This window comes from Sphaeramia orbicularis, chromosome 14 (assembly GCF_902148855.1).
Source record: "Sphaeramia orbicularis chromosome 14, fSphaOr1.1, whole genome shotgun sequence".
In the NCBI taxonomy this organism is placed as follows: Eukaryota; Metazoa; Chordata; class Actinopteri; order Kurtiformes; family Apogonidae; genus Sphaeramia; species Sphaeramia orbicularis.
Window position 1 is genome coordinate 23,698,088 of NC_043970.1, and position 12,542 is coordinate 23,710,629.

Consider the following 12,542-nt stretch of genomic DNA (forward strand, 5'->3'; position numbering starts at 1 on the left):
CTCAGTGCCCCAGAAAAAGGTAAACTGAACTCTCTTTGTGAAAAAGAAAATCCTAAAATTCCCTTATTTCAAAGTTAACAATCTATGATTTAACACTTAACCTGCTTTACAAAACAGAGCCCTGGTTTTTAATGAACGTAAACTTTAGTGCAGTTTAGACACAGCCCAGGGAGACAGGATAACCTAGGGTTACAATAGGAAATGTCAGGAGCATCTGCTCCTGTTCAGATGTAGTTCATTGACTTGACCCTTTATCGGGCAAGTGACTATTTTTGGTCATTTTTGCATACATTACAAGACAGTGACAGCAACGGTTCCAGTGAGGACAGTGAGTCAACAATCTCAGGTTTCAGGTAAGGTCCACCTCTGCATAAACAGTGAGTGTACCTGCTTTGTTAGGTACCATGAAGTAATGGTACTAATGTAAGGAATGATGTTGAGAGGGATAATGTGGATGTGGACTGGTGTCTGGATCAGGACTTATGTTGTTCTAATGTTCTTTAGTACATGTTCACCATACATGTGTTTTTCCTGTATTTTCTTGTATTTACATCTTGTATTTATTTATTTTTATTGCCACTTATGGGCAAGGAGCCAAATATGGTGACTTCATCTTGACTGAGAACAAAAAGTTTTGACAAATTTCACAAAAGTAATAAAGTCTTGTCATGTCCTTCAATAACACTAATTTTGACATCCTGAATTTCAGAGGATTTCTATGAGTGCCCTATAAAGGGTTAAGAATTTGCACAGTTTAATGCTTGAGGTGGTGGAATGAATTAGTAAATGTAATGCGTTTCAGCTGTAATATTTTCATCACAGAAGTCATATAACACTGTGCTTAGATTAACGACACCTTCAGAAAATTAACACAACACCAATCTGTGCATGTTCACCAAAGAATTAAAACTTCACTGTTGATTTCCTTTTCCCTGGGGTGGAGAAGGTGGTGAAACTTGCAACAGTGTGTGTCTAATTGCACTCAACAACTAGCACAAGAGAAAATATGAGCTCATGAGCTGCGCTATTCACTACGGTTAAACTGTGGTTGGTATAAGAAAGAAATAACACACAAAATACCATACCATACCATACCATACCATACCATACCACTTTTATTTGTATAGCACATTTTACCCACACTAAGTCTCCAAAGTGCTGCACAGAGTACAAACTAGCATAAATAAAATACAAAATAAATAAATAAAAAATAAATGAAAACATGTTCATAAGCATACAATCAACAATATAATAAATATATAGAATAAAAGACAGTCAGAGGACCACAAAATTCTCATGCTGGGTCAAAAGCAAGTGAGTAAAAGTGTGTTTTAATAATAACAAGACTTAAAAGCATCAACAGAGGGGGCTGTTTTAATATGAGGCCGGAGAACATTCCAAAGTTTGGGGTCGACTACTGAAAAGGCCCGGTCGCCCTGACTTTTAAGTCTCGCTCTCAGACCTCAGCAATCACGCAGGGGTGTAAGGTGTAATGAGGTCTGAGATGTATGCAGGCGCTAGTTCATGCAAAGCCTGAAAAACAAACAATAAAATTTTTAAATCAACTCTAAAATATACAGTGAGCCAATGCAATGAGGATAAAATTGGCGTGATGTGCTGTCTACGTTGAGTGCCAGTTAAAAAAACGTGCAGCATAATTTTTGACCAACTGTAAGCGAGCAAGGTTTGCTAGGCTAATACCAAATATACATACTTGGTAAAGTGAGCTACACAATTTCACTTCATCCTTCAGTTCGTTCCATAGCTTGACACCAATAACTGAAACACTGTGATATTTAACATTTGTTCTTACTTTACATTTTTCAAACACAAACATCCCTCTTAAATTATAATGTCCTTCTCTTAACTTAAAAATTTTCTGAATACAAAAAGGAAGGTTTTTACTTTTAACGCGAAACATAAATTCCATTGTTTTTAAATATACAATATCGAAAAATTTTAGTAAACCAGATTCTACAAAAAGTGGATTACTTGACTGGAGATAACCAGCTTTGTTTATGACTCTAATAGCTTTTTTTTGGAGTTTAATTATCGGGTCTAAATTAGTTTTATACACATTGCCCCATATTTCCACACAGTATGACATATATGGCATTACAAGTGAACAATACAATATATGCAAATATTTTTTGCTTAACAAGTCCCGAGTTTTATAAAGAATCGCAACAACCTTGGACATTTTGCGTTTGATATATTCTATTTGTAGTTTCCAACAGAGTTTATGGTCAATAATCACTCCCAAAAATTTTGTTTCATACACCCTTTCAATTTCAATTTCATTAATTTTCAGTTTTATATCATAATTTCCCCTAGCACCACCAAAAACCATAAATTTTGTTTTATCTTCATTGAGTGACAACTTATTTACGTCAAACCATTTTTTTAACTTGACCAATTCCTTTTCCACCGTTTCTAATATTGTTTCATATTTGCTCCCGAGTAAAGCAAATTAGCATCATCTGCAAATATTGTAAATTTTAACTCACTAGATGCCATAAAAATATCATTTAAATAAAGTATAAATAACTTGGGTCCCAGGACTGAACCTTGTGGGACCCCACATGTTACTTTTCTAAGTTGTGAATTTGTATTTCCAATTGATACATACTGAGACCTATTTTGTAACTTTTTAACCAGTTTTGTGCCACACCTCTTATACCATACATTTCACATTTCCGGAGTAATATTGAGTGATCAATTGAAGTGAAAATGTAAAAACTAAATTGAGTATGTGCATTCATATGTATGGTAGCTGACAAGGGCTAACACATTGCAATGGCCCAGTGCGTCTCAGTTAAGAGAAAACAGCCACAAGTACAGAAACGATGCAAATTCTCATACTCAAACTCAAGTCTAAATGAGGTAATAATAATAAAAATAATTATAATACATTTTATTTATAAGCACCTTTCAAGACACTCAAGGACACTGTACAACAAGATAAAACAGACAATCCGTAAAATACAAAGAGATAAACAGATAAAAGAATAATTATGATACAAAGAAATGAAGATGTACAATGGAGAGTAAAACTTATGGTGGGTAGGCTATTCTGAAAAGGTGAGTTTTGAGTCTGGCTTTGAATGTGGGGAGAGAATCACTGTCCACTGAGGCACAATAAGAGGAATCTTGTGCAAATGAAAAAATGTGCCGCAAGACACAAAAACACAAGCATAATCATCAAATGCTCTGCAAATAGAGAAACGAAGCAAAACACAAAATGATTCAAACCAAGAAAACATCTGCAAACGAAAAATGCTGCACAATCAGTCACTACAATGGAAGTGGTCCAAACCTGCAGGGGGCGCTGTCAGCAGAACAGCTCAATGTAGAGACACACAGGATGGAGAAAGAGACGGAGAACAGCTGACTGACAGTGTTTCAAACTACAGTGGAAACAAATAGCATGATGATGTGACTTTTATTTGATTAAATTTGACACTAGTCTGTTGTCTATAAACGCTGCCCCCTGCAGGTTTGGAGCACTTCCGTTGTAGTGACTGGTAATGCAGTGTTTTTCATTTGCAGATGTTTTTTTTTTTTTGCTTTGCATTGTTTCTTTATTTGGAGACCATTTGATGATTATACATTTGTTTTTGTGTCTTGCTGCACAATTTTTTATTTGCACCACTTTCCTGTTTTTGTACCTTGTTTAGACTTGTGTTTGAGTTTGTGAATTTGCATTGTTTCTGTCCTTGCAGCTTTTTTGTCTTAACTGAGACATATTGGGCCGTTGCAATGTGTTCGGCCCTTGTCAGCCAATGTACATATGTCATCTTTGGATGTGGACCAAGAGGAGAAAGCTGCAGAAGGATGGAGTATATTTGTAAATTCTGCTCTTTTTTTCCCATGATTTTGCTCCTGCAGTTTACTCTTCCATCCCCTCAGATTTGTTGATGAATAATATACCTTGTAGAGTTTGTAGCTTATAGAAGCAAACAAGATTTATAGCATATGATGTTTAGTTTAATCTCTATATCTTGAGACTGAACCGTAACATATCACAACCTTTCAAGAGATGGTTCTGTGGCCAGCGATGATTGCTTTCACAATACTTACTCTTGCTTATGTTCCCATAACTCATTTTCTCCTTCATAGTCTATGACAGTTTGGATTGAGCTAAGGGACAGTGATGAATGATTCGTTGTGTCTTTCCAAAGCATAGTTGGAGAAAATGACAATGGCAGCTTTGCTTTGTAGCTCAAAGCAATAACGGGCTGTATATCTCCTGTTTTTGTGAGGTCCACAATGAATTCTCGTGGGTCAATAAATGACTTCTCTACCTGATGTTAACATCCCATCAGGCAATCATCAGGTAGCCTTTTTTTCTACTCTCTTAGTCTATTTATGACATTTTTGAAGGAAGGGTTGTGGGATTTATTCTGTCACATGTGCTGTTGGACTTTAAAACAGATCGAACTTCAGGTCGCATCACACTGGCTCAGTATTTTGCTCATGACAAGCTGAGGTATTTTTACAGTTTTTTCACATGATGAATAATATGTTATTTATAAACACTTGAGATTCCTTTTTTTTCTTTTTTCTTTTTTTTCTTTTTTGATGTGCCGTATCAATGACTAAACTCGAACAGCAGCATTTTATTTGTTGAAGCTTTGTTTCTTTTTATTCGTCGGTGTTGTTATAGGCCTAAATATCTACACATAAAAGCTAAATAATAAGCACAAACTCAAATAGAAATAAAATAGAAATTCAGCTCTCATATTCAGGCCTGGAGGAAAAGCAGCCCTTAGGGTTTCTATCCAGCAGGTCTGCTTGAGGAGACATTTTACTCTGCCTTTCCCTCACCAGCAAGTTGTTTTGGATTCACTTCAATAACCTGAACTTTAGCTCAGTTTGGCTCCTCTTTGACCTCTATCTTTGAAGTGTTATGCTTTGGGGAGGTGATGAGTTTGGAGTTCTAACTGCATATTTATGTTCTGTCCATCTGGTTTTCAGAGGCAATATTCAGTAAAAGCAACCACAATTAAAACTGTGGTCTACGATAGATTTTGTGCTACAATTAGATGGATCATGAAAATGGATTGCAATTGTTTTAAAAAATGGCAATAGATCAACAGACTTGCTTCTTTAATTACACAAATTCTTACAAAACGATGAGCAATAACCACAGTTTTCTTTAGAATCTACCTATTACCTATTATAAAAACCAACCAGTGTTTTCAATGATTTAGCCCTCCAATATGTTCGACATAACACTTCAATTTTTTATGATTATGAAGACATTAATACTTGAACATGATCGTACAGTTTGATATTACTGGCCTCATTTCTCCATTCAACACCTCCAGCAGCGGTTGAAGTGGGAGCAGACTGTGCTTGTTTTTTCCTTTTTTTGTGTATCTTTTCTTTAATTACAGAAACTACCACTTTTAATTTAATGTTTTGTTTTTTTTTGGTTTTTTTTGCCCTTTTATGTGCCTTAAGAAAGCAGATCCATCTCTTGAGCCTCAAGACATGACTCTGCCATACTGATTTCCATCAGGTGTGAGACTGTTAAAAGGGCTATCATAATGTCACACTTGTAGATCTTAGTGTGTATAGGTCAGCTTTAGTTTGGTCCGCTGACCTTGAAAGTCGACACTCTCTAATGCCTCAAACCCACCTCGCTGAAGATGAAAATTAAGTGTGTCCTGAAATTTTTCTGGTCTTTGTGCACAGGCAATACTACATAAAACAGGGAGGACTGGTTAGAATACATATTACTATATATCGGATCATGTTGCGGAGTGCTCACACCTCTATCTGCTCATTAGTTTTACAGCTTTCAGTCGAGTGCCATCCACCTACCTATAGAGATACATATTATATACATTTAACAAAACTGGCAACTCACTGTTTTGCAAACTCTGCTTAGTTTCTTCATGATGGGATGGAAATATGTTCATATGTGGAAAAAAAGAATATATATACTGTATATTAATGCTCAAACTATTACAATTTTAAATTTTTAGTCAGATTAATCACAGGGTTGCAGCGGATTAATTCTGATTAATCACAATTAAATAGCATTCATTTTTAATCAATATTAATCACGTTTCATTTTTCATGGCCAAACAGACTCAAGAAAGAAAGGAATATATATGCACTTAATATGTTTATTAAACACTTTCAACAGTTTCAACAAAACAACTTGAAACAACTGTTCTGTCTTAGTTAATATTAATATTCATACAAAATGATAATTGCTATATAATGATCATAAGGAACAGAAATTGGGGGTAGGAGTACATGAGTTTTTACTTTTTCCTACTCCTTTTCGAGCATGTATAATTTCATTTCATTTGTTTTATTATTATTATTATTATTCACTCATTCATTCATTTTCTGAACCCGCTTTATCCTCACTAGGGTCACGGGGGTCGCTTGGAGCCTATCCCAGCTACACAGGGCCAAAGGCGGGGTACACCCTGGACATTTCGCCAGTTCATCTCAGGGCTAACATATAGAGACAAACAATCACTCTCACATTCACACCTATGGGCAATTTAGATTAACCAATTAACCTATTAGTGCATGTCTTTGGATGGTGGGAGGAAGCTGGAGTACCCGGAGAAAACCCACGCAGACACGGGGAGAACATGCAAACTCCACACAGAAAGGTCCCACCCCCCGTCGACTGGTGTTGGAATCGAACCCAGGACCTTCTTGCTGTGAGGCACAAGTGCTAACCACTGCACCACCGTGTCGCCCTTTATTATTATTATCATTATTATTATTATCATCATTATTATTATTATTATTTTTTTTTTAATTAATTAATTAATTTATTTATTTATTCATTTATTTATTCACTTACTATTACTATTATTTATTTATTTATTTATTTATTTATTTATTTATTTATTCATTTATTTATTTTGTTGTTAGTTTGCTTATCAATTATTTATGTACCAGTACTTATATTTTGTTGGTTGATTTTTGTTTTGATTTCACTGTCTACATGTTCAAAATAAAGATTTCATTCATTCATAGTTTTTTTCTACTCATATTTCCCATCCAGAGGACCAGCATGCTGTTTAGCATCTTCCAACTTTATGGGTTGGTTCTGCTGCCTGTCACAACCAGATCAACTGCCCATTTGTTCTTGTGTGACGGTAACTCTACTTGGACAAACTGCCTCAAATGCACTGGTGGAGACGTTCAGAGTCATTCTCTGCTGCAGATGGGTTAATTGCGTTAAACATTTTAATCAGATTAACCATGATGATGGATTAATCCACATTAACACATTAATTTTTGCAGCCCTAATATATATATAATATATATATTGTGCTATCATGCAGTTCCACCACAGTCACTGGTGTCCAATGATGCAAATTTCTTAGGCAGTTTACCCCACGTCTCTCTTTCTTATACTACACATATATTTGTCTTGCCACTGTATCAAAATAGATTTACACTTACAGATCACTCACTGGCAGCTCAACAACACATTACATACGCCCCTGCAGCTTCAACTACATGAGCAGACACTAAAGAACCACTATAAATGAACTTAAATGTATTTGCTAGCCTAGCAACATTAATGCTGTAAAGAACCCATAATGCAATACATGACATAATCAAAATTCACAGTCTTTGGACTATTTAAAATTAATATAAATGGATTAGGAATGTTTGGAGAGAGCTGTTATTCATTAAATTAATTAATCTGTGTGATTCCTTTGACAAGTTAGTAATATGACAAATTAGTGTTGTCATAGATCACACATATTCTCTTTGCAAATGTCACAAAACCCAGTGGTGTTTGCAGTATTGTGCAATCTTGTCACTTATTTATTTATTTATTTATTTTCTTAATCACTCCATTTTATTGGATAAATCAGTTGAAGAACGCCCACATGTACATATAAAATATGAATCAAACAGATATGCTTGCTTTCTTTGCGAGCATTGAATTTAAGTGTTCTTCATGTAGGATCAATAGCTTAGAATTAGAACCGACTCTGTTTAGAACATTTTTAAAGTAGATCAAATGTTTTGCAAACCTTTCATGGAACTGTTGGACCATTGAGCCTATTAAGACAATATCAAGGTCACATACTGAGCAGTTCTAAGAATTTATTTTACTCAGGATATCATAGCCAGAATATCATAACCTCACCTTACAATGTCATATGAAAAACTAAATGGAATTAATAATTTGATGCAGTCTGGAATAGTAATTGCAGGTTACCCGGTGTGTAATACTTATTTTTTTCTATCTGACCTTCAGATAGAAAACTTTTCAGATCTTTTCATAATTTAAGACTTTTATGAATACAAGCTGTACACTGAACTAACTAATAAAAAATAAGATATACTCCTGACTCCACTTGTCATGTTTAATTTAATTAATAAACTCAGTTAATAAATCAGTAAAGAAAAAGACAGCTGTTGTGTAGAAATGTTGTAAACAAGAACTTGGAACACAGTGGTTACCTCTTGCATGCATGCCGAGCGCGTTACCAGTTGATTTTCTTTTGGTTTCCACATTATCAGACAGCGGCAGCCATGCCAGTTGTGTGAGAGATGTGTGTCAAGTGTTGCAGAGCAGGATGTCACTTATAAAATAGAACAGACACCTATTTTTCACACGACAGTAAAGCGACTCGCTGCAAAAATAGACAGTGAAAAGCCCAATGGATAGTCACATTAATATCATATCAGCGGTATTTTATATAGCTGACACCTTTTAGTACAGTTCCAAAGTCTCGACAACATCTGAATGTGTCACAGAAATGACAAAATATCCCAATCTTTCACTCTGGCTGTCTGTCTGTTCACTCTGTTGAATGACTGCATGTGCCTGCTTGAACTCCTCACTCTTCTTTGAAACTAAATTTGAGGTGAAATGAGTCGTATTGATAGGATACTGATGAGGAAAATCATTGTAGAGAGTAGAGCTGACAGCAGCAGTACCAGCCAGGGTGAACACACACACATGCAGGCACGCACACACACACACACACACACACACACACACACACATATGCACACACACAGGAGAGCAACATGTGAGGCAAATGCCACGTAGAGGTGATGCAAGCAGTGTGTACCAGGTGTAAGTTCAGTCCTGTTGTTGCAACATAAAGTCATCATTCAGTCCTCCCAAATACAAGTATTCATGGCCAAAAATGTCCTTTGTGGGGTCACGCTGACCTTAACCATTGATTTCTACCCCCCAAAATCTAATCAGTTCGCCATCGAGTCTAAGTAAATGCCTTTGCCAAGTATGGAGACATTCCCTCAAGACATTCCAAAGAAAAGGCAGTCACTGGAACTGATGACCATCCTTGAACTCCAGCCACCTACCTTTATTACTGCCAGTGCCTCATTACCTGGAAATTTGCACAAAAAAAAAAAAAAGGATTTGGCTGACTAATTTTCCTCCCTTTGCTTATGTAGTACCATGTGAAAACTGTAGGAAATCTGGACATCAGTGCTCTCCAGGTTTTATTTTCACCAGAAAAAGAGTTGATGCAGCATCTAAGCTGAATCCATGGACCTCTGCTCAGAGTTTATCTATTACTGTCAAAACTGTCACTTATGTGCAAAGAATATCAAACATTTTCTGGGAATGGGCCAAATGCCAGTATAACTACAATGTTTTAGAGAGTGTTGCACTCTGGGTTGTCTCTAGCTGTTGTATTATTGTTATTGGAGTAACATGTGATGTTGTTTGTAGTGACTATGTTAGCCACTACTAAAATGATCAGATTAATCTACAGAAAGTCAGTGTAAGTTCTCATTTATGTGCAACAGTCTTGCACATTTTACATCTTACTTATCTCAGGCAGTTTTGTTCTATGCCATTTACCTCTGACTGTTACTGCACAGATATTGCACATTTATGTAAATATATTCACATAGTAATAGCAGTTGATGTTTGTTATATTTTATACTCACTGTCTTTTGAAAGCCATTTTTTAAATGTCACTATGTTTTGCTTGTTTTAATTTCCAAGTTAAATGATTCTATTTAAATTTTCATACTTGTAGCTACTTTTATACTTATCTTGAATTCTCTCGGCATTCAGTGTGGACGGCAAAGTAAGATTTTCACTGTGTAAGGAAAGCTGTTCCTTTACTGTAGATGTGACAATAAAACACTGTGAATCTTTCATTCATTTGTCCAGGCCATCATTCTTCCTTAGTTGTTTTGGAAGTTCTACTGCAGTGGTCTGGGTGGGTTGTTTGACCTACCCAGACCACCCCTCCTACAGGTTTATAAGTCTGTTCAGCAAATAGAACTGATGAGGTCTCTTAGATGGGAGATGAAACACTCTCAAGACTAGAAAAGCACTCAGAGAGTGCAGAGCTTCACCAAGGCAGAGTCACCCCCACACACACACACACACACACGTTAACCACCAAAATTTAATAATTTGTTCCTTGTGCCAGTATCAATATTTCCTGAAAATTTCATCAAAATCTGTCCATAACTTTTTGAGTTATCTTGCTAACAGACAGACAAACAAACAAAAGGTAAAAATGAAAAAAAAAAAAAAAAGTGCAGTCCAGTTTAACTTCAACAACAACTGAGGATTAATTTCCAGAAGTTTATGCAACATGTTTTGCTACTGAAGAAATTAAGTCATGATGAAAATGAATTCAGAGCATCTCCTGATGTATTTGCTGTGGAAATGAACCAGAGAGAAAACCTGTCAAACAGCCAAGAATTACAGCTGTCACAAATGATGTGCTCAAAAAGACAGTGTGAAAACTGCAAACTGTCAGAAGGAATAATTCTGAAAGGATCTGACTTGCTGTTGTAACCCAGTGAGCTGCCTAGGAGCTTCAGACGTCCCACTGAACACCAGTGTCCAGTCATTCTATCAGTTTTAGATCATATTTGCTTTGCTTTTCTTCCTGCTGATGTCTCAATATTGCAATGATCAGTCCACAAAGACAACAAAGCTTTGTACTTAAATTACAACATATTTTCTCTTCCTAAGGTCTCTCAACCAAATGACCCCACACCCCTAAGCCACCCTAGTGTCTACCCCCTCCAGAAACCCTACCATGTTTATGTGCATTAACACCTGTCTGCTGCTGTAAAATCACTGCCTTGACATTTCCTCTACACATCTACTGACCCAGTTTGATGGGTGACACATCACCTTCAGGAAGGGATGTCATATGTAGAGATCATCCTTGTTGGTGCATCCTCTGTACAGGTGTCCTCAATTATATCCTCTTCTACTAGGATGTACTCTGTTGCTTTGACATTCACAGTGTTACCTTTGGTAAAAAGCAACTGTTCCTACCTATAGAAGCTATTCAGAACTGTTATAGATTTATTGATTTTAACCTGCTACTATTCTGCCTCTTATGACTGATGTATGTATGACTTATATTGTTTATCTTCTATTGGCATTTGTTACCTCTGCCAAGGAACAGCGGAGGTTATGTTTTCATCGGGGTTCGTCTGTGTCTGTCTGTCAGTTAAGTTATGGACTGATTTGGATGGAATTTTCAGGAAATGTTGATACTGGCACAAGGAACAAATTATTTCATTTTGGTGGTGATCGGTGGGGGGGATTTTGATGAAATTTGGACTGACAGAGGCGTGCGCTCTCCAAGTGCTTTTCTAGTTCTAATTAATACAAACCGAATAAATTATATCATTAGATAGAAAAAAAAATGTACTCGCTATGTATGCAGCTGCTAATGTTATTTTTTTTTAGCATCATTTGCATCCCAAGGTGTCTTGGTTATCTTAAAGCACACTTGTACCTCAATGTTCTATCCAGCAAAGCCTCTCACAGAGGAATTCTCTTGGAACAAAGCCTGGTAATCCATAACAGATGCACTACTGGTGTCGTACCCTATTCAGTATATGCGCCATTGGGCTTTATTAAACCCAATGTGGGCTGAAAACAATGCTGTATGATTGACAGGCACATTGCAATGACCCCATAGCCTTTATTGTTGTCCTAAGGCACAGCATGTTTATTTATGCGGTGGTTTGTGTTTACTATAATTGCAGTGGGTTTGTGATAGATATGGGTGTGAATGGTATAGGATCAACTCTTTTGATTATTGATTATCCCTGAGGAGTGGTTTTTACCTTCTCAGAATAACAGATTTTGGCATATAGCACCAATACTCAATATTAGAAAAAAGGCTATGTAGGAATATTTAAGTAGAAATATATAGAGATTTATATTACGGTGTAGGAATAATATATATATCTTTAAGCGACAGTGTCAAAATATCGGTAAGAGAACTAGAGAAAACAGTAAAATAAACCTACATGGCAGTCGTATAAAGCTACAATACATTTCAATGCTTTTTTTTCCCGCATAGTTGGCGCCAGAGGATGCTCATGCCAGTTAAAATTCTGCACAGCACAACCCAATCATACAACTAATCCATCCACAGTGTCCACAAGTGTTGTCTTCTCTGGGATGGAATATCACTCAGTGGAAGCAGAGATTGTTCTCAGACCAGTCAGTATTCCATATGATAAGGACAAAAGATGAAAATGCACAAAGAACAGGCGTTTTTTTTTTTTTT